Source organism: Protopterus annectens, chromosome 10.part0 (genome assembly GCF_019279795.1).
Source record: "Protopterus annectens isolate FY-2018-M chromosome 10.part0, PAN1.0, whole genome shotgun sequence".
Taxonomy (NCBI): domain Eukaryota; kingdom Metazoa; phylum Chordata; order Ceratodontiformes; family Protopteridae; genus Protopterus; species Protopterus annectens.
In genome coordinates, this window is record NC_056744.1 from 771,905,602 (window position 1) to 771,930,285 (window position 24,684).

Below are 24,684 nucleotides of genomic sequence, written 5' to 3' on the forward strand. Positions count from 1 at the left end.
ATTTGCATGCCTTTCGGCTGCAAGTGAGGTATTTAGCATATCCACGCCCAGTCCGTGTAAGAGACGTTTTAGCTGGTCTCTTACACAGAGTTTCGGGCTGTTCCTGGATCGCAAGGCTTGCATGGAGTCTTACACGTCTCTTACACTCTGTGCAAGCCTTCGTGAATCCTGCCCTATGTGTTGCTGTCTAATCTAACAAGTGCCACTGTCTTCTACGATTGACAACTGCGGTTGCTCTGTAACATCTAGTGTGCCTGTGTAACACGGTTTATTCAGTTTATATTTTGTTATTGTTTTTTACACTTGGAATGATTCAAAAACTTGGAATAATCATTCTAAGCATAGATACAAAAAGAAAAATCTGAACTGATTCCAGCATTTTCTGCTAACCGTAGAAGGGAATCAGGCATCCAGGATGACAGCCACTAAATACGAAGTAGCAGTGAAGCTGAAAAGAAAAAATAACACTATTCAATATTGTGTTTGCCTGAAGTTCTGGTGAATAAGGCAGAAAGACCAGAAAACAATCGTACTTAAAAATATGTCAGCTGATTTGGAACCTTCGTCCAATTCTCCCTTGTCCTGCAGTTCAGGAAAAAAAGACTAATCATTTGGAAAATTGTCTTTTATATCCTAAATTGGAGAAGGACACATATTCAGTGTCTTTGAAGATCCTGTATTAATGATTAAACCCTTGCATGGCTCCGGTGTGTACAGCACCATCTGGTTGCTTCCAAAATGAGAATGTTTCTTTTCTGGAAATGCAGACAACACTGATTATTTTACTGGAAGGAACAATTAACAGTAAGTAGATGGCAGCATTATGTTAAAAAATACAAAGAATTTTCAGTAAGCGAATGACAGCTTGTGCACTGCAGTAATGATACCAGTGTCCATGCTATCCATTACTGCAGTGCAATGCATAATTTCCTGCTTCTTGTTTTTATACTGCTGTTTTCCTACATAACAGTCACGTAGCACTTTGAAGGTACTCAAGAAGAGTTTGTGGAATTGTGAGACTGCTAGGTTATATCAATCTGCACAAAGTCAAACTACAGTTGCAAAAAATTAAAATAAACTAATTTTTAGTATTATAATTAATTATCGTTATTATTTATAATCATAATTAACATAAGTAATTAACTATCATAACTGTAATAGTTCTACAAGTCAGATCAGACAGATGTGTTTTCGTTTCTTGATCTGGTTTTCATTTAATTTTAACAGTCTGTAATCTGCTTTAGCTAAGGTCTTTCAGCATATATTACTGATTCTAGTACACAGCTGCATACCTCTCAACTTGTTAGTGCAAGAAATCTGGACAAAGCCAATCGAAATGACAGAATAAAGGCCCAAAACTAGGGACATATTTTAAATATTGCTCTTATAAGCTTAGAAAGTTGACAGAATAACAGGGTTTCTTTTAACTTACATTTTCTGAAAGATTTGAAGTCTGAAAGTCAAATGTATGTCATTATTTAGTGACTTCAGTCCTCAGATCATCCCAATAATTTGCAAGAAAACTACAAATATTATGAGGAACAGGCCAAAAATATGAGCCAAGAAATCTGGATATTCTGTGAAAATCTGTACAGTTGAGAGGTATGATAGCTGCACTGCACTTTTGTTGTTTAAAGTGATCTAACTGTTGATGTTTTTCATATTGATTGCTGTTGCAATAGACTTAGCTGTATGGGCTATATTCTGACAAGGATATAACAGCAGGCCAGCTTCCAAAGTATCAGAGGACCTTCCACTCACCCAAACTGTCAAGCAGCTCGAGCTGAGCTGACTAAAAGACAAATCTGGGTGTGAAGCCCTTCAGAGCTTTCCTGCTGCCAAAGAATACGCTCCTCTGAAGCTTTCAAAGATCAATGGTCTGCCTGTGCTTGTCTTTGATTTTTCTTATATTTACTCATATTTTACTTATGTTCCTGTGAGGAAAGTTATTTTAGAACCAGGAGTGTTGTGTTTTTATGGACTTTGCCAAGACTGGAACATACTTTTAAATGGAGTATTCATTTTTTTCTTTCAATTTTTTAAGTAGAATAAATTAACTGATAACATATTTTCTGTGAAGAAATTATGTTTAATTTCCACTGTGGGGCTGCCATAGTGATTGAAAGTCATTTTTGTTGTTTTTTTTTTTTTGTCAAAAAATTAACTTTTGTGGACTGGTAGTATTAATAGCATTTGCTGCTTGTCTTACCTGGGAAAGATGCACCATTTTCCTGACCATGGAACAGATTGTCGAAACCTTGATTGATCTTTTTTCTAGCTACAGAAAGAAAAAGTTAAGAAAACAGGCCTTTTTCACCAGAGCAGGAAATCAATTTGCCTCAGCCACATATATGTCACTCTGCTGTGGCCATTTCTTGTACTTCAGACCGCTCATCTTTTACCCTGGATCCTTCTGATGTAGCACTATAGACCATGGCTTAGTGACATCCTCTGTGGCTGGTGGGGTCCCTTAAGTTGGCAAGGGAGAGACACTCTTGTCAGTCCTGAGAGAGGCAACAGGAAAGGCGTCCCTGCTGTGTCACAATGTTGTGCCCATTCCTGGGGAAGCAGTACCTGATATTAGTAACACTGGACCCATGTATCCTGTCAAAAAGAAACAGAAAACCAAACACGTATCTACTCCTCAAATTTCTTTGGTTAGGAGTAATTTACTAGGACTGGCTCAGGGTTTAATTTAGGATATTAATCCTTCTTGAAGAGTAGTTTCTGGTAGAATGAAGGATACCTCTTTTCCTGAAGAAATTCAAGATTCTGAATCTTAACAGGAAGATGCAGCAATGGATTTGGGGTTTTAGTTTCATATTCCTGGTTAAGATTCAGAGGAAACCTCAGTTTCTAAGTCTTCCTGTGGAGGTTCTCTTTCTCTGAGACTATTGCAAGAATTTCCCCATGTTTTCACTGAGAGAACACTGAGGTTTCTCAGTCACTCAGAAAATACTATGAGTTGCTGCAGAAGGATTTTCCAGAACTTATACCCATTCCTCCTGCCCTGTTTGCTTTAGGGGATATATGTCTTACTACCTACAGTTTTACTGATAGTTAGCCAGCTGTCCTTAAAAAGGTAACTAGAATGTATAAAGTTCGACAGTCATTTAAATTTTTATACACTATTCAAAAACCTGACCTAGCAGCTACAGCCTTAGTTGACTTCAGTGCTACTAAGTACCTAGTTATTTCCAATGCTACACTTTCTAATAAGAATGGGAAAATTATTGATAGGTATGGGGGGACTGCATACTTCTGCAACTTTGATTTTTATAATTTCAAATTTTCAGGTTCATATGTTAAAGTTTGTTGTGACATATTGTGAAGGTGGGAGGAATGTTTTATCTAGAGTTTCTTCTTGTCAACTAAAAACTGGTTTAAATAACTTAGTTTTTTCTGTTGCACAGATCTTTATTGATCACTGTTTGCAGTGTATGTCAGACTCTGTTGATACTTCGTCCAGGGCTATGGCCACTGCTACTGTCTTAAGGAGGTTTCCTTGGCTGCATTCTCAGAATGTTCCAGGTGATTTAAGAAATAAAATTTTAAATTATCTCTTAGATACAGATTTAGTGATTAGCCCCTCTTCTGCAGAGGTGATCAAAAAGTATGATGAAAGGGGTAAACTCGTCAAGGAAATCTGTAAAAATTTTCAGCCATTCTTTTCCAAATTGTCCAAGGGATTTTCTTTCTCCTCATCCAGTTTTGGCAAAAAACAGACAAAACACTCTCAACAACATCCAGGTAAACAGATGTTTAAGAAGTGGCAAGAGGGTTCCAAAAAGAAGTCTCAAACTTCACAAAACCAAAGACAGTCCAACAAGTCTGAATGACTATTCAAGAGACCATGTGGCTCCCTCCTACCCTGGCCATTTTTCTCTTCCAAAGAGTCTGATATCTCCATTTTTCTCTTTAGCAACAGATTGTTTCAGATAAATAGGTAATGAAAATCACTCAACAGGGTTGCACATGGCAGTGGGAGGAAATTCCTCCTTTCTGGGAGAGGGGTTAATTCTTCATCCTGCAGAGCCGACTCTTTTGCTTCCATCTGTTCATCACATACTGTCCCAGAGAGTGAAAGAACCAGTTTTTCTTTCCCAAGTGGGGAAGAGGTTTTATTCGAAGATGTTCCTAGTGCCAAAGAAAGAAAGTGTTTGCAGACCAGTTCTGGATCTGTGTTTACAAAACATGTTTGTGATAATGCCAAAATTCAGAATGATGTCACTTCACAATCTGTTACCTCTTCTTTATATTTCAAGTTTCCTGGTAAAACTAGACTTAAAAGATTTTAACATCACATTCCTATTCACCAAGACATCAGACATTTCTTAAAGCATTCTGTGTCTGGACCACATTATCAGTTTATGCCTTACCTTTGGACTATTCACTGCACCAAGATTGCTCACAAAGTGTCTTGCTCCAGTTATAGCTCATTGCAGGCTACAAGTTATCCACATTTGTCCATGTTTAAATGACTTGCTTATCTTTGCATAGTATTTTTTTCAAAATATCAGGAGGCTGTGTCTTGGGTTAGAGATTTCTTTCACAAGCTGGCATTCCAAGAAAATATTCAAAAGTCTTTCTTGACTCCCTCACATAAGATTGTGTTACTGGAATGTCAAATAGACACCTCAGTTCAAACAAAATTTCCTCTACAGGAAAAAATAGATCTTTATCTAGATCTATTTCTAATATTTTCCACTCAGATTTCAGTTACTGTGACAGAATACCTCAGGACTTTGGGTCTCATGGCATTTATGACTCTCATGATACCCCTGGCAAGATTCCATATGATAAGATACACTGGTATCTGAAATCTCTTTGGTCCCAGCATCAACAATCTTTATCTTTTCAGACACCAGTACTGGGGTTTGTCAGAAGAGGAATTGTTTGGTGGAGACATCAGATATCCTTAAATTCAGGTCTCCCCTTCTCCTTCCCACTCCAAAGCAGTCAGTCACCACAGATGCTTCCAATTTTGCTTGGGGAACAGTATTAGGAAGGATGCAAGTTTAGGGGTTGTGGGACACCAAGGACAGATGCAAGCACATAATTATCAAGAGGACGCTTGCCCTGATCAAAGCATTCAATTATCTGAGCCATCTTTGGTCCCCAGGACCGCTTCAAGTGGGTATAGACAATATAATCATACACCAATGCACTGTATGAACACGTACATAAATGCATGGAAGTAGCCATGCCCAACAGAACTAAGATGCTCTCCTCCAAAAAAAGGAAGCCAGTCTTGTGATCTCCTGCCATTAATGAACTCTACAACAGAAGGAAGAAACTGTTACAGAAAAAGGTGAAGTCCCAAGACTGGAAAAAATCCCTTATTAGCTTCAACAAAAAGTTGAGATCCCTCATCAAAACCTCCAAAGCCAGCTATGAAGGCAGAATTGTGGCAGACACTAAAAACAACCACAAAGCCTTCATTAGTTATATCAAGAATCTCCATGGCAATACCCAGATTTTCTCTGAGTTACTGCACAATGGTACCTCCTATACTGAGCCAACAGATATTGCTAATGTACTGGATGACAGATTCAGTGCCAGCTTTACCCATCTCCCCCCTAAAGGACCAATCTCAATACGAAAAGAATGCCAGGCACCCTGCATTACTGCAGCACAGGTTAAAGCTGCATTGTCTAAGGCCAAGAATACAGCTTCCATGGGACCCGACAATATCCCAGGCTGTGTTCTACATGAATTACAAAGTGAACTGGCACCACATCTATGTGCTCTGTTTAATCACAGCCTCACCTCAGGTTTTGCCCCTACTGAATGGCAGACTGCTGCAGTCATCCCTCTCCATAAAGCGGGAGTGACTACAGACCCTGGAAATTATCGCCCCATTAGCCTGATGAATCTGATATGTAAGGCTATGGAGCACATCATCATGGACCTAATTAACAAGGATATAGGGAATCTCCAAACTCTAGATCCCACGCAATTTGGTTTTGTGAAAGGTAGGTCATGCCTGCTCAACCTGGTTGACTTCTTTGAGTCAGTCACCAGAGTGGTGGATGAAGGTAAGGTAGTTCATACAGCCTACCTTGATCTGGCCAAGGCCTTTGATACCATTTCTCACTCAGGAATTATTGATAAAAAATCACCAAACTAGGCATCAACTCTTATATCGTTAGGTAGGTTGCAAATTGGCTCACAGATAGAATACACAGTGTGAAAGTAGCGGACTCCAAGTCAGACTGCCAACCAGTCTCAAGTGGAGTCCCACAGGGATCGGTCTTGGGCCCACTCCTGTTTGGCATCAATTTCTCAGAAGTCCAGGCTAACACAGAGGGACTCTGCCTAACCAAATTCACAGACGACTGCAAGCTGGTAGCCATTATTAACTCCCCAAGTGATGTAGACATCCTACAGGAAGGCCTCACTGAGACCAATGACTGGTGTCAAAACCATGGCCTTAAGCTTAATGCCAAAAAATGCATCGTCATCCCCTTTGGGAAAAACTCAGTTCCCACTAATTACCACATCGATGGGAGCCCACTGAATACTGAAAGTGTTATAAGAGATCTGGGGACACAGGGTTACAGCAACCTCTCCTTTGACCACCACATTGCCACTGTGGTCAGAAAGTCCTTCTGTGTGGCATATCTCATTACCAAAGGTTTTGCATCCAGGAAAAAAGAGGTCATCATTTCTCTCTACTTTTCCCTCATTAGACCAATCATAGAGTATAATGCCTCATTTGGCATGTACCTCACTAGACACCTACAACATCTGGAGAGGCCACAAAAGTACCTCACGAAGAGGATCCTAGGCCTTAAACACATGTCCTACATGGACTGACTCAAAACACTTCAGCTATTCTCTGGCTCATATCGTCTACTAAGAGGCGATCTCTGCTTGACTTACAAAGTCATGTCTGACCCAGCTCTGTTAGAAATGCTACATCTAAAGAAATCCCAATCCCTCCACACCACACACTCCAAAGACCTCAACCACATTACTGCAATCAACAAAATATGCTGGAGGGACAGGTTCATAACCCAGAGACTGTCCATGCTCTGGAATAGACTTCTCATACATGTCAAGCATGTCAATCTTGATGAGTGAATGGGGAATAGAAAGTTCATCCCGGGGATCACTTCAGTGGATCTACTTGATAGAGGCACTGGGAACTAATGACAGGTGGCACAATAATAAAGGCACTTCTATGGGCTAGATTTGTAAAGGCCCCAGGGCCATTAGCCTAGTACACACCTATGAACCTATGAACCATGGTCATGTGGTACATCAACACACAAGGGGAGACCTGGTTATACCCCGCTTTGCAGACTAGCCATGTTAACTTGAGATATAGCTTCATAGCACAATCTCACTTCACAAGCAACAGGCATCCTACATTCCGTCACAGCAAAATTGTGAGGCAGACAAGCTGAGCAGGACCAGGGCAGACCCTCACAAATGCAAATAGATCAGGGTTCTTTCAAGATTTGATCCATCTGTAGGGAGTTCCCCAAGCAGACCTCTATGCTTCATCTCTGAGCAATTAACTGGCAAAATCCTGTGTCAGGACTCCATGCAAGAAGGCCTGGAAGACAAGTACCTTTTGTTTTCTTTGGACAAAAATATTCCTGCATGCCTTTCCACCCTTTACACTAATATCCAGGATACTTCTAAAGATTCAGAAGGTATCTTCCAAGATCATTGTTGGGACTCCCTTCTGACCCATGCAACCATGGTTATCCCTTCTTTTGGAAATGGCCGGCGGCAATTACCACAAGCTTACTCAAAGAATGAATCTACTCACATAAGAACAGAGGTATTTGATACACATTTACATCAATCATCTTCAATTGACTGCCTGGATGATAAGGCCGTAATTCCTTTTTAGGCAAATAATGAGTAGTGACCTATGCAATTGAAGAAACTAAGTTATTTAAAGTAGATTTTTCCTTTGCAACAAGAAACTGTAGACAAAATATTCCTCATACTTTCACAATATGTTAGAACAAACTTTAACGTAGGGGCCTGACAATTTAAAATTCTGAAATTCAAAGTTGCAGAAGTATACACTTTTCCCCCATACCTATCAATAGTTTACCCAACATTATTAGAAAAATTAGGATTGTAATTAACTAAGTGCTTAGAAGCAGAAGAGACAACTAAGACTATAGCTGCTGGGTCAGTTTGGGAATGGTGTATAGAAATTCAAACGACTAAGGAGCTTTATACATCCTGTCTGTCTTTTTAGGGTCAGCTAGCTGACTATTAGGAAAATTGCAGGTAGTAAGACACACATCCTCTAAGGCAGGCAGAGCAACTCAAGGTATTTTTTGAGGGACTGGAAAACCTCAGTGTTGTCCAACTGAAAACATTGGGACATTCTAACTATAATCTCAGAGAAACAGAAACTCAGACAGGGAGAATCAGGAAGTGAGTTCTCCTGTGTATCAGAATCAGAAACCCTGAATCCGTCCCTGCATCTTCCTGTTCAGATTCAAAATCTTGCATCTCTTTCAGGAAATGAGGCCTCTGTCCTTCTTTTACAGGAAACTACTCTACAGGAAGGATTAATAGTCTGAATCAAACCCTGAGCCACTCCCAGTAAACTACTGCTATCCAACTAAGTTTGAGGACATGTAAATACAGGCTTAATTTTCTGTTTCTTTTTTACAGAAAAAATGGGGCCAACCATGTTACTCGTGGTAGCTGCTGCTTCCCAGGTGATGGGCACAGCATTGTGACACAACAGTGAAACCTTCCCTGTTCATTCTTCCAGGACTTATAAGAGTGGTTCGGCCTTGCCCACTGAGGGGGACCCCAACAGCCACAGAAGACCTGGCTAACCCCAATCCATAATGGCTGTAGATGCTACACAAGAGGGATGCTGTGGTGACAAAGCCTGTTTGCTTTACTTTTTCTTTTTGTGGCAGGAAGAAGTACCTACCATGGAATAACAATCTGTTCCATAGTTCATAGGTTCATAGGTTCATAGGTTCATAGGTTCATACTAGGCCATCTGCCCTGGGGCAATTATAAGCTTAGCCCGATTTTGTATGGCTTACGCCACCCCTTGAGTATACTGTGCCCTTTTTAAGGTTTAGTTTACTGTGCCTCTGTCTAATAGTGACACAGGAGTAATCCCTGGGACAAACCTACGATCCTCCATCCACCTATCAAGATTCTTCTTGAAGAGATTCAGTGAGGTGCTCTTCCTCACATGAACTGGAATTCTATTCCAGAGCGAAGGGAGCCTCTGGGTTATGAACCTGTCCCTCCAGCAAGTTCTATTTATTTCTGTGCTGAGGTTCAAGTCCCTCGAGCGTGTGGCTCTAAGGGATTTAGATTTACTGAGGTGGAGAATGTCCATTAATTCTGGATTTGACATAGCTTTGTATGTCAGGCATAGATCGCCTCGAAGTAGGCGGTATGCAACTGAGTAGAGCTGGAGTTTTTTAACCGAGCAGCATATGGCATCTGTTTGAGACCCTTGATCCTCTTGGTGAGATACTTTTGGGGTCTTTCTAATTGCTGCAGGTGTCGGGTAAGGTACATCCCAAAAGGGGCATTGTATTCTATGATGGGCCTGATGAGGGATGAATAAATGGGCACGATTACCTCTCTTGATCTAGATGTGAAACCCTTCGTGATGAGGTGGGCTATGTAGAAGGTCTTTCTAACCACTTTGGCAATGTGGTTTTCAAAGGAGAGATTGCTATCAACTTGGGTCCCCAGGTCCCTAATAACTTTCTCTGTACTTAATGGGTTTCCACCTATGTGGTAATTTGTGGGCACATTGTTTTTGCCAAAGGGTATGACTATACCTTTTTTGGCATTTAGCTTTAAACCATGGCACTGGCACCAGTTATCTGTCTCTGTGAGACCTTTTTGAAGGATGTTTGTGTCAGCTGGAGAGTTGATTATGGCACCCAGTTTGCAGTCGTCTGCGAACTTGGTGAGCCATAGTCCTCCCATGTTTGCCTGTACCTCGGAAAAGTATATACCAAACGAGAGTGGTCCCAGGACAGAACCCTGTGGGATGCCACTTGTGACCGGTTTCGAGTCGGACATGGCTCCAGCAACTCTCACTCTGTGGGTTCTGTCTTTGAGCCAGTTTGCGACTCATCTTCTGACATAGGGGTTTATATTTAAGCTGGATAGCTTATCTATGATGCCCAAGTGGGGTATTGTGTCAAATGCCTTTGCAAGGTCCAGATAGGCTGTGTGGACTACCTTCCCTTCATCTATGGCTTTGGTGACTGTTTCGAAGAAGTCAACCAGGTTCAAAAGGCAGGATCTGCCCTTGACAAAGCCGAACTGGGTAGGAGCTAGTGTCTGTAGGTCCCCAATGTCTTTGTTTATGAGCTCCATGATGATCCTCTCCATAGCCTTGCAGACTAAGCTAGTCAGGCTTATGGGGTGATAGTTTCCAGGGTCCGTAGAGGCTCCACCTTTGTGGAGTGGGACCACTGTTGCTGTACGCCATTCTGTGGGCACATATCCTGTAGTGAGGCTGAGATTGTACAGCTGTTTTATTTGAGGATTAGTTCCTCTTGGAGTTCATGTAGGACGCAACCTGGGACACCATCTGGTCCCATGGAAGCAGTGTTTTTTGCTTTGGAGAGGGCAGCCTTCACCTGAGAATCAGAGATGTTTGGGAGGCAGCCCTCTGCCGGGATAGATACTTGCTCTTTGGGGAGGTGGAGACGTTTGCACTGAACCTGTCTGTCAGGATATTGGCGATGCCTGTGGGTTCAGTGTATTTTTTGTCATTTAGAATCAACTCAGAACAAGTCTGGGAGTTGCATCCCAGGTTTCTAACATAACTGAAAAAAGCCTTATGATTGTCTTTGGTGTCCTGTGCAATTTTTCTCTCGGCTGGCCTTGGAGGATTTTATGAGGGATCGTAATTTTTGCTAGTACTGATCAGAGATGCCTTCCCTATTAGGGATTTTGCTCTATCATGTAGTAGCTTCCTCCTTCTGTTGTACAGTTTATTTATGGCAGGGGTCCACCAGACTGGACGCCTGCCTTTGGATGATTGGGTCTTGGTTTTGTTTGGGATAGCATGATCCATGCATTCCTGGAGATGTCCATAGAATGCTTTTATATAGGATTCTGCAGTTTGGGCCGTAGTTTCCACTGGCCCTGGGGCCTTGAAGGATTCCACTTCAGTTTTGAGAAGTGAGAAGTTCGCTTTGAGAAGTTTTTCACTGTGGTTTTCTGGGCTATGGGTGGGGTCGGGATGTGGACATCCAGTGAAATTAATTTATGGTCTGATCTTACCAATGAGGGATATACTTCTGGTGTGGAGCATAGAGTCCCCATGTTGGTAATGACCAGGTCTAGTATGTTGTCCCCTCTTGTGGGAGTGGTGACTAGTTGTTCCATAGCATTTGAGTTTATAATTTCCAGGAACCTTTGGGCTAAGGTGCTGGGGCTTGAGTAGTGCTCCCAGTCAATGTTTGGGTAGTTGAAGTCGCCCAATATAATGGTGTTCAGAGAGATCTTCATGTTCTCCAATGTTTTCAGGAAAGCCGAGTGGGATTCCTGACTTTGAGAGGGTGGTCTATAGGATGCTATAAACTGAAAAGCAGTCTTGCCCACTGTTAGTTGCACATGGATGGTCTCCGATACTGTGCAATGCCACTAACCTGGAGGTGTGGATATCCTTGATAAATATGGAAACTCCCTCCTTTTGTGGTTCGGTCTGGGTTTTGGGGAAAAGCATGATATGAGGTATAGCCTGGTAGTGCTGGGGTGCTCTCTGGAGCCTTGAACCAGGTTTCTGTCACTGCACAGATATCGATGTTCTCCATACTGAGGAGAGCTTCGAGTGCGTGCATCTTGAGGTTAAGACTTCTGGCGTTTAGCAGCATTACCCTTAGTTTCTTGTTCCTTGTGCTGTCTATGGGGGTGGGTTTGACTTTTGAGCCTTGCCTAAAAAAGGCACTATGGGGGTTGTAAGAGCCTTTGCCAATATCCGAAAGCCCAGTGGTGACAGGTGCAAGCCGTCCCTAGCGAAACAACGTGGCATCCCAGGCTGACAGACACTGGATCCCCTTTGAATGACACCAAAATTTTAGCCATTTGTTAAAATTGATCATTTTGTCTTTGTACTGTGGCATCATTCTAGGTGAGGGTAAGATGCTGCTCAAGGTCAGGGTCATACCAGCCTGGGCTACATGATCAGAGAGCTCCTCTATGTCTCTTTTCATGTAGTCCAGGGAGGTACGTCTCAGGTCATTCACACCAGCATGTACAATGACTGAGTCATATTTGTATTTGCTTTGGAGTGACCTGAGTGCTTGCGTTATGTGGCGGATCCTAGCACCCGACAGGCAGCTCACCATGACCTTCTCTTTATTCAGCCTGGTGAGCGGGACATCAGTGTGTCTGACAATAGAGTCACCTATTACAAGAGTATCAGGTGTGTTATTCAGCCTTAAGGGCTGTGGCTGCTTGGCACACTAACTTTGTGGGTTATGTGTTGTGTGTGTTTTGTTTTGAGGTAGCGTTTGCTTGGCTGTCTGCTTTGGAGGTCTCTGTTGCTTAGGTAGATTTTTATTTAGAGCCTCCGAGTATGTTTTTGTGTATTTATGTGCTTGGTTCGCTGATGTGGTGGGACTATGTGATACTGGAATTGTGTTGTGTGAGGTTACCTTCTCCTCCTGACTGGTTACACCAGTTTTGAGATGAGAGAGCTCAGCCTCCAGTTTGGCTAAATAGTTGCATCTCTCACATATATTTGAACCTGTTTGGTGGAGGAGAGGGTTGTCCGTGTACATGAGACAGTTGTAACATTGCCTCAAAATTCCCAGATTCACCAGCTGGACTGGAGAGGAAACCATTGACTGACCTTTGGACATGCTAGAGTAATATAGGGAAACTGAATTTAAGATGGACCAATAGAGAACAGGGTAATCGTAGAGAGTATAAGAGTAAGTAGTGCTTATGGTTTAATAGTGCTAACTAGTCATGACAAAAATAGTGTCTCTATCTTGGGGAAAAACAAGCAACAATACCAGTAAAACTACCAGTCCACAAAAGTTCCTTTTTTGGCAGGGAAAAAAAAACAGTCAAAAGTACTTTCAAACACCATGGAATCCCCACATCCTTAAGATAAACACAATGTCTCCACAGAAAATAGTTTATCAGTTAGATAACACTACTTTTAACCTGGGAGAAATAATAAGTGCACCATTTAGAAGTAAGTGAGAGTATCAAGACACAACACAACACTCCTAGCTTCAAAAATATTTTTTAAAATAACTTTCCTGAAGAGGAAAGTAATAAAAGATCAGTAAAAAGTAAAGGAAAGTTTTTTTTTCCCCCAAAGTGAACTTATCTGCTCAGCTAAGGAAAGCACAAGCCAACCATCGATCCTCAAAAGCCTCAGAGGAGCACTAAAGCTCTGAAGGGCTTCAAGCCCAAACTTGTCTTTTAGTCAGCTCAGCTTGAGCTTCTTGATGGTTTGGGCTCATGGAAGGAAGGTGTCCTGAAGCTTTAGAAGGTGGCTGGCTGTTATATCATTGGCAAGATATAACCTCAACAGCTAAGACTAATGCAACAGTGATCAATTTGAAGAACATCTATACATTATTAAGTCCTGGTTTCATTATTGTGTACTGAGTGTATGTCAGGCTAGTTCAGGACTTGTCTTTGCATTGTGCAGTTCCAGACCAAACAGCTCAGAGCTACAGGTCTGTGAATTCCAAAGTTGCTGTTTGCTGTGATTTTCTAAATTGTTGTAGCATTGCAATAATTCTACAAGTAAGAGAAAGGCAGAGTGTATCTGTTGTTGCCTGCCCTTATGATAATTTGACAACATAATCACCTCCCTCTCCCCATTTATTGACTGTTGATAATAAGCACATAAGTGCCATTTTGCAAAGTATTTTCCCTCAGCCTACACACCAGGCTGAAAGACCTTTGATCAAATTGCTTAATATTGAGTGTACTAATACTGCTGCACTGATTTTAGTATCAAATTAGTTATTTTTTAGTATAATTACCTTACTGGTTCTGTGTAGTTCAGAAGTTTTCCAGGCTAGTTGTTTTGTTTATTTTGAAATACAGTAGCAATTCCACCCAAATAATATTCTAAAACTGAACTCCAAGCAGTTATAGTTATCCCTTTCCCCAGAGTCATTCCTGTCAGTATCATGGGCCAGCACTTCCCTAGAACTTCTGTAGCCAGTCTGATTGAGATGGATATCTTGACACAGTGCAAGAATTGCCTTGCTGTCTGACGATCATTTATTACTCAAACAGCATAGCAAAGTGTGTGAGAGATGTACATATATAATATCCTTGGAGGCAAAAATCTCACACACAGTAAACACAGATCCCAAAATCATCACAAGTACACCACACATCATCATAGGTACACCAAACATCACATCACATCTCTTCAAGGCCATCACTGTACACATAATCCATCATATGTTAAGTTGTATAGATAGAAAACACAACACATGCACAAAGCACACTCAGCGTATTAAGCCCACTTTCTCACATAGCACAAGATGTCCCAAAGTCACCGATGCTGAGTGCGTAAGGCAGGCATCAACCCAACCAAACATTCTTGTTATAGGTGATACCATTGTCAGACATACATATGTGCCTCTTACCAGGCTATGCAAGGAAAGAGACATGGTTAGTTGTTTGTCTGGTACCAGGATCTATCGGATCATACATGCAATCAAGACCTTGAACAACAAGTACAAGTATGACTCTGTCATAGTTCATGCTGGTGTCAGTGACTTGAGGTGTAGCTCCCTGGATCATATGAAGAGAGGCATGATGGAGCTCTCAGACTATGTGTACAAGCCAGGTATGAGCCTAGCTTTGAGCAGGATGCTACCTTCTCCAAGGATGATGTCGCAATATGAGCAAAAAATAATTCACTTCAATAATTGGCTGAGTTTTTGGTGTCATTCATAGGGGAACTAATATTTGTCAGCATAGGAGGATACAATCAACAGACCTTGCTGCTTCACCTAAAGATTGCCTGCATCTGTCCCCTGTGAGGTTTCATTCATCATCCATCCTGTTGGTGCTTTTCTTAGGCAATGCACACCTGCTAAACCTTCCAACAGGATGAAGCAAGCAAAAAAAAAAAAATGAAAGTGTTATTGATGAATGCTGGGATCCTGAACAAGAAACTTCATTCACTACAAGCTGTTCTCACCCTGAAGACATTGATGCCTGTGTAGTGATTGAGACATAGTTTAAGGTAGCAGAGAGTTATAATGCCTTCCATACATTTAGACCAGCTACTGCGCTTCAGGGGAGGAGGTGTATCAGTCTATATTCAGAAGAGATTCACATCAGAGCTGGTAAAGCAATATGATCCACTACATCTTCTTCACGTCCAAATAACTGTCAGAAAGGTCCCATACTAGCTGCTAGATATTAGCAATAGAACTCCTGGGACAAAAAAAATCCACAGTACCTATCAACAAGAACAAGAATCACTCAACATTAAACCTAATACCATTTTCCTTGGTGATCTAAACTATCCAACTATAGACTGGAAAACCTACACTACCACTAGTACAGATGCACAGAGATTCCTAGAATTTGTCAATACAAATGTCCTGGAATAAATAGTCTGAGTACCAGTAAGGGGAATGATATCGTGGATCTTGTCCTTAATAATATGGGAGCATCTTGCACCATCCCTTGCATATCTTCATCTCTTATTAGGTATGACCATAAAGCAGTCTCCGAAATAAGACTGAAACCAGGAGCAGTCATCGAATCCCCAAATACTGTAGCCATCCAGCAGGAAGGTTTGTCTCAAATAAATAACTGGTGTCAAAATCATTGTCTGAAACTAAATGCAAAAACATGCATTATCGCATCCTTTGGGAAGTCACCTACCCCAGGGAACAGACACATTGGCAATATGCCTCTAAGAGTTAACACAGCTGTCTGGGATTTGGGAACTTATGTGGATAGTGGCCAAATGTTTGACCAACATGTGTCTAGTTTTGTAAGAAAGTCTTTCTATATTGCACAGTTTATAAACAAAGGGATTGTGTCTAGATCTAGGGATGTCATTGCTCTATTTGACTCAAACTGCATTAGGCCAATCATTGAATATAATGTCCCCTTTGGCATGTATCTGTTCAGACACATGCATTAACTGGAACACCTACAGAGATACCTTACTAAGAGGATACAAGGTCTAAACAACATGTCCTACACGGATCGACTCAAAGCCCTGTCACTATTCCTGGTACCCTACAAACTGTGACCTGTGTCTGACCTACAAACCATTCTCTGATCTATTACTGATGGATTTACCACACATCAGCAATTCATATGGCATCAGAAATACTTGGTTTTGGGATCTATTCTTCTGCAACATCAATAAAATGGATTAGAGGGACACATATATTTCACAGAAGATGCAATTGCTATTGAACAGACTCCCCAGCCACATAAAATAAAGTTAATACCTGTCCTTTTTCAAGTGCAACATAGATCTATGGATGTATAACAGAAAATTTTCCCAAGGAATACCCTCCTGTGTTACTAATGGACAGATAAAGCTCCTAAATGCTTTATTTCATGCGTGGGTGCCCTCAAATGATCTATGGTATGATCCCAATTATTTTCATTAAGGGTAATGTATAATTATTGACCATGGAATGAGTAAGGCCAATATATAACCAAATGGGATAGGTTATTTTAAACACAAAAAGAGAAACTGACTAGGCTTAAATAGCTCACAAGATAGTTAGCCTAGTACTTACCTATAAATCTATGAACCTATAACATTCAAAATTACAAGTGTGCAGTTTCATTTGCAAAAGAGGAGATGGCTTGCACTGGAAAAAATAATACATTTATCTTGATTCCACACTTTGTAAGCTTTATTAATTGTTATTCTCTTGCTGGACTGTTGTTGAACTATCAGAGAAACAAATCTTAAAAGAAAAACCATAAGTGGATAAGGAGGTGGCCAGTACTAGCAGCTGTGTTAAACGTCTGTTGCAAATAAGAGAGAGAGAGAAGCAAACACCATTTGTTTCTGAGAGCAAAAGTAAATTGTTTATATTTTATAACACTTATGTTTGGCTATATTTACCGAGAATGTATAATATGTGTGCTGCAGCTGTGAAAGGTAAGAGAGAAAAGCAAGGAATAAAAATAAAAAAAGAAGAAGTAAAATAAAATAAAAAAGTATTTGTCACTGCCGAAGGCAAGCATAGGCAATGAGCTGTAGTAATAAACAAATGGACAAAACAGAGGCAGTGTAAGTTATTAGAAGCATATAACATATAAGACATTGTACAAAAAAAAGAATTGATTGGTATGACCGCAATGTGCATGTGCTTCTAAGTTTTACGCATGAAAAATTAAACCAAGTTTTACAGTTTTGCTCTTTGTTTTGGATCATTTGTAAGCGGTTGTAGGATAAATATGACAAAATAAAGAAAATAAATTAGGAAAATGTATTTCATGGTTGTCAATACATGTAATGTTAAATAGTAAATATAAACTATATAAAAATAGAAATAAAGCTACTGAAACAAAGGCAAGAGCAGATATTTGCAACTATGTTGTAATAGTGCAAATGAGTATCAGAACTTCTTGTCAAAGTACATTAAATTTTAATTCACTATTGCAACTTTTTTTCTGTAAACACAAGGCAATCCACAAGGATGTGTCAATATGAAATCCAGGTAACTCAGTATAACACTGCTGGTCACAAATTATATATGCAACTATGTGTATTTCTTTTTTTGCAACATTGTGAACAAAAGAGGTATGTGGCATTGATGGTTACTTATTTTGAATGGCTAGATTTTGTTGACTAGAATAACATTTTTTCTTTCTTTCTTTTCCCCACAATTAAATATGCATTTTATTTGTAATACAAATATTGGATTTCATCCATGTTTACCAGTTAACAAGCTGGCACTTTAATTATTGCGAATGTGTACTGAGGTTACACAAACTACTCTTGCCTTGCACTCTTTTTCTGGTTGACCACAAAAGTATTTGACCACAAAAAGGCTAAGACGAAATGTTTGTACGTTGCCCCTACCCAAGCTTAATGTCTGTATAAACATTTTTGTAGTTAGTCGTTTAATAACTGGTTAGTGGACTAATTTTATAGACCATTTTGAGTCATGACCCAGAAAGCCAAAGGATAAAGGCAGAGACAAACAGACCCAGAGATTTTAAAGTAGCCAGTCTAAAAGCAGGTCCGTGAGAAGTTGGGCAAAAGCAGAGTACCCAGATCATACCCACATTCAAGCAGCGAGAAAATAAGAAAACAAAAAGACAGTAACTGGACATCAGAAATCAACCACTGACCCTGGAGCTTTCAAGCAGCAGCGCTTATCACTGCAGTACATTTTAAAAAATGAGTATAGCATATGGATTAGGATGAAGGGAGGGTAACCCTGGTCAACAAATACTAAAAATTAATTCAGGACATGGAATGATGCAATCCTGGGCAACAAAGAATGAATATGAATTCAAAATGTGGAAGGATGTGGAATCTGGAAAGTAAGTAATGGACAATGACCACTGAATATGATTTGGTGAGGTGGCAGGAAGGAGATCCTGGACAACATGCAATGAATATGAATTTGGAAGATGGGCAGTGATCACCCTGAAGAAAGAGCACTTAACATGAATTCAGGAGACAGGTCAGGTGACACAGAATAACAAGTACCAAACAAGAATTTGGCAAGAGAGAGGAAGATGACCTTGGATAACAAGTACTGATTATGAATCTTTATGAATTCTACAAGAACAAGGTCGGAGAGTCTGGGGAACAAGCAATGAATGTGAAATTTAATGAGGATGGGTATGTGCAAGGACACTGCAATAGTTGTTATCTATTGTTCTGTGGCTGCTATTTTGGAAATGTGGTGTAACACAGTAAAATCTATCAAAGTTATGACCAAATATTTTGCCAAATTAAATGTAAACCCATATCTTTTGTTGCTAACACCATTTTTGGGTTTCGTTTTTATTTCTTACCCTTGCAGACCACAATTATGTAGCTCCCTTGCATGCCTTTAGCATCTAAGCTGTCAGCCACTAACTCCTGATCCCATTTCACCATTTTTTTAATTTCCATGTCACCTCTTTAAGGTGTTTCTCCTTTCTTCATGGTTGTGTGATTGTGGATTTAATATGTGTGTGTGTGTGTGTGTGTGTGTGTGTGTGTGTGTGTGTGTGTGTGTGTGTGTGTGTGTGTGTGTGTGTGTGTGTGTGTGTGTGTGCGTGTGTGTGAGTGTGTGTGTGAGTGTGTGTGTACATATATATATATATATATATATATATATATATATATATATATATATATATATATATACATATATACTAGCTGTACCCGGCCATGCGTTGCTGCGGCTCAGTCTGGTTAAATGGAAAAGAAAGAAAAGAGAAAGCATACATTTCTAATATGTTTAATTTCACAATGCTTGTGGGTATACAATATTTTTTGTTGTTCCATTGTCTGTGCAGATATAGAGATTGTCTGGTTTGCCAACTCTAGAACACGCAACATATAATTGTCCATGTGAGAAGCAATCCGTGTGTAGATCTAAACCGCACAATTCTAAAGATTGGCCCTAAGCTTTGTTGATGGTGATTGCAAATGCCAATCGAATTGGGAATTGCAATGTCTTAAATTGAAATGGCATATCCGTTGCAACCATGGGAATGTGAGGAATGAGGACATCTTCACCTTTGAAAGGTCCTGTCAAGATTGTTGCTTCTATGACATTGCTCATTAATTTTTTTACTGCAAGCCGTGTGCCATTGCAAACTTTGGCTGGTTGATATTTTGCAACATGATAATTGGCACGCCGATTTTCAATTGCAGTACGTGCAGTGGCATCCCTGGCAGATCGAGTGAATTCAAAAATTCTGTTGGATAATTAGCCGCTTCATCTGCTTTCACAACAATGTCAACGGACTTGTATGTGACTGCCTCGCTTTGAATGTTAGACTGAATAATATTGTTAAGTTCGTAGACGTCTTTGTTCTTGGTCGCAAGAATAGCTCATTCAGTCAGCCAATCGTGATTCTTATAATTGGTTTGAATATTGGGAAATACTTTTTCGACCAATTCTTCTTTTGATGTCACTAAATTGCAGAAGTTATGAGGCAATGAAATTCGTCCTGAGGTCAGATCAACCGGCACCTTTCCGTTCCCAATTTACAGCAATTGATGTGAGAATATCTCAGCTGATCAATCGTTTTGCAGCTGGACACACATATTTGTAGTTAATTTTAACATCTTTACGTGTCACCACAAAGTAGAGTATTTCAGGCAAACATTTATTTTGTCTGCTGGTGTCTATCGAGGAGAACAAAGCAGATTTGAAGCTGCAGAATGCAATTGCCGTGCTCGCAACCGTGCATCCTCAAGTCTGGCTGCACGTCACTCTGCTGCTTCCTCGGCACATATTTGAGCCATTCTTTGTCTGTTTCACTTGTTCACTGATGCCCGTTCTTCCTCAGTTTGATTTGCAATTACTCGTTGCACTGCTTCCGCTCTGCGAGTACAACGACCTAAGTTTGATCTTCTGCGAGTCATTATTTGGATGAACTAAAGCAGATCGATTGCACTGAAAAAGAAGTAAGAAAGTTATAACAAAAACATATAAAATTACATATTTGTATACAAATATATAGAATCCATAGTAGGTATATAAAAACACACGCATATTCAAATGCGACGTGTGACATCTATATAATATTAGGTATATAAAAACACGCGCGTATTCAAATGCAACATTGTGTGAAAATTTCAAAGCAATCGGTGAAGAACTTTCGGAGATTTAAGATTTTGAACAAACGAACATTTACATTTTTATTTATATAGATAGATGGAGCTACTTCATAGGTTCATAAGTAGGTACTAGGCTATTGGCCTGAGGGCCTATATAAGCCTAACCAAAAAAGTACCCTGGCTTTCGCCACCCAAGAAAATTATTTTCCTGTGCGCCTGTTGAGCAGAGCAGCAGAAGTGAACCCCGGGGTGAATTTCAATTTTCCATCCAGTCATCAAGATTTTTCTTGTAGAGTGCTAATATGGTCGACATTTCAGAATGTCGACATTCATATTGCCGAGACCACATGATCAATATTCGAAATGTCGACCATACAATAAAAAATTAAAAAACACAAAAAAAGTACCTTCACGCTGCTAGCAGGGGAGCTAAACCCCCTGCACCCCCCCCCGTGGGGGGCTTTGACCCCACACACCCCAAAACTTAAATGTACCAATTCCGAGATCACACCACAGTGCAAAAGATGGAAATCTTTCCATGCTGCACTGTACGGAGATGCCGATTCTGCATGGTCGACATTTCAAATGTCGATTAATTGGTCTCGGCCATTTGAATGTCGACATTCTGAAATGTTCCCATGTATAGATAAGGGTGTGGAATCCTAGGGAGAAGTTCAGATGGACAAAAACAGTGTTTATCATTTTGCTCTAGGGAGGTGTTGCTTGATTTGTTTTCAACCAAAATTTGCTTTCATGGGATTTTCCTCTGATGCTTCATCATGGAAGCAGCTGCACAAGTTGAACTATTACTGTTTATGAGTTTTCTGGAATAGGACACATTATTACTCAGTCATCATCACATGTTTGGTTCACTGTCAGTTCCATTTTGTAACTTGCTGAAAATGCCAGTCTGTAGGGTGCCATTTATTCTGTAGAACTTTCATTTAGTCACATCTAGAAGATTCTCTCACATTGTATAATTAAGAACATTGGGAACACAGCACTAAGTGCAACTGCAAGGACAAGCTGTCATGCTTCTCTACTCAACAGACAGACTGATGTACAACATAAGCCCATCATTTCTGATTACATATCCATGTCTACATTAACCACCATTGCCTTTTTCTACTCAGGTACAGTATTTTTAACTGGTTTGTTTCACACTCTGGATTCCACCTTCTTGCTTCCATGGTACACAGACCCTCAGCTCTTGGTACAGTCATACACTTAATCACAGTCCTCCTGGAGAAATTTCTAATAGATGTTACATCTTCAGGAACTGGAGAGGTCTGCTCTAGTTTGAGCTCAGGAGTATTAAGTGACTTTTTTGACTATGTGCCCCTTAAGTTCCGTAAAAAGCAACAGCTTTCCTAAACCCTTTACTAGTGGATGAGCCATATTTTCAACACTTTAAGCAAAATAAGTTCCTTGCCTTGGACTGCATTGTTCTGCCTTGTTCTGCTTTACAAGAAGTGACTGTAGACAAAAGAATTGCTCTTGCTTGGCAATTAATTATGTAGATAGTCAACAATTGAGACTAGCTATAGCTTTGTGTAGCAATAAATCCTCCAGTGAAACATTTTGAGCCAAAACATTATCACAAAGAGAAACAAAAAAATGGCAATGGATCCTTGAACATACACACACACACACACACACACACACACACACACACACACACACACGCACACACACGCACACACACGCACCCACACGCACCCACACGCACCCACACACACCCACACACACCCACACTCACCTACACACACACACACACACACACACACACACACACACACACACACACACACAAGGGTAAGAGGTATTGCTGTTATTCTAGTCTCCCCTATTCTGTTTTAGTAAAAGCTACAACTCTCCAACAGATAGCATGCAATGACCGACTTGACTGATAAAACGATAGCAATCTTAAAAAAGTGCTTCAGACTCCTAACCTCAAAGGCTAAAAATAGTATATGACGTGATATGTTTGATCCTGACTCTTTGTGTAGAGGGATGATCCATCCCTGTCTGTGTCCAAGAAGAGGAGTACAATTAACAGCTTGGGTGTGGGAGTAGTTGAATAAGAGGGGTGTTAGAGAGTTGCAATTTGTTAGTTCACCCACTGTGGGAGGTAGGAAGGGAGATTGGGATTTGGGCTGTGATCTGACATTTCCCCAGTGATGAAAGCATTGTTGTAATCACGTAACAGATTGCCATTAAAATGTGACATAGATGACACAATGCACAGTCATGCATTTGAAATCAGTGCCTCTGCCCTTATGGAAAATGCAACAAATATCTTCTGGCATACAAGAAAGCATGCAACATTACTGGCTGCTGTTCCCTTCTCTACACACCCTTCTCTACTCACCAGTTGGATGGTTCCAGCTATGCCATAGACATTAAGGTAAAAAAAATGCAATGTGAGCTGGCTGAGAGCAGTTTACGGTCAGCTAACAGACACACAAATGATTTGGGAACAAAAGAAGAGAAAACTTTGATAGTACTTATAAAAAAAAGAGAAAATCATCAATATTTTTCTTATCTGTTTTTTTAACATAAAATGTACCACTTCGGTTTATGACTATGAAAAGATTAAAAAATGCCAAGTCATAAATATGATACATACAGATAGTTTAAGTGAGGAAGAGTGATGATGGGTTATATTATGGACCAGACCCATAGACCCACATACTCTGTGGCTCTTAAATGTAATCTCTCAAATATCACAAAGACCAGAAAAAGTGTCCTCAGCAATCTCAAGTACATTCCAGAAAATCAACAATCAACATAACACATAACAACCACATCTTATGGTGTCTCAGCTTCTAAGCCTATAAGGCACATCACCACACAACCCAATATGTTAATCATAGGAGACTCCATTGTGAGACACACAGATGCCCAACTCACCAGCCTAAGTAAGAAGACAGTTATGGTCAGCTATCTGTCAGGTCCATGATCTGTCAGATCACACACACACATCTCGTTGAACTAAAAGTACCAGCATGTCTCAGTCATAGTCCATGCAAGCAATAATGCCTGACAGGATGTGTGTTAATGTGCAATTAATAACTGCCCATGGGGTGTTATGAGGTCTGACATCTCAGGCAGAGGCCTGTACACCCTTAGAAGGGCATTAATTGCACATTAACATACACCCTGGAGGGCATTATGCCGCTTAGAGAATGGGGTCTCTGTAAAATTGTTGTGTTTTACTTGCTTATTTATTTTTTTAAGTACTATATTATTTTTTTATATATTTTTAATGTATAATAGTTCCTCAGCCTAATGTTTCAAACTTGCTGTAGTATATGATAATGGTGTTGGAGGAAGCATTTTACATCAAATATATATATAAAAAATAATATAGTGCTTAAAAAATAATAAGCAAGTAAAACACAATTTTATATAGAGCCCATTCTCTTTCCTATACACACATACAGTCTCTTCTGCTTTCACACACATACATACACACACACACACACACACACACACACACACACACACACACACACACACACACACACAGTCTCTTCTGCTTTCACACACATACATACACACACATATACACACACACACACACACACACACACATACACAGTCTCTTCTGCTTTCACACACATACATACACACACACACACACACACACACACACACACACACACACACACACACACACACACACACACACACACACAGTTTCCTCTGCTTTCATACACACATTCACTCATCTAAGATTGGTCTCATCCTCTTTCTCAATCTGTCACACACACAATCTCAGCTGCTTTCATACATATGTTGACTCACACAAGATCTCACTCACTCTCTCACGCACACACATGCAAACAGTCTCTCTCTCTCTCTTTTTTTTGTTTTTTTGTTTTACATTTTATGCTCACTAAACAGCAGAAGGGCGGCCATGGTGGTGCAGC

At 40.3% G+C, this 24,684-nt stretch overlaps 1 long non-coding RNA gene across 1 annotated transcript in view; it reads left to right on the top strand.

The window, feature by feature from the left end:
* Positions 1-353: 353 nt before the first annotated feature.
* The window catches only part of LOC122812804, a 93,023-nt gene continuing 68,692 nt past the window's right edge, over positions 354-24,684 (top strand). Inside the window, exon 1 of the long non-coding RNA XR_006366572.1 lies at positions 354-804. This is a non-coding gene — a long non-coding RNA (uncharacterized LOC122812804). The remainder of the gene's footprint in view (positions 805-24,684) is intronic.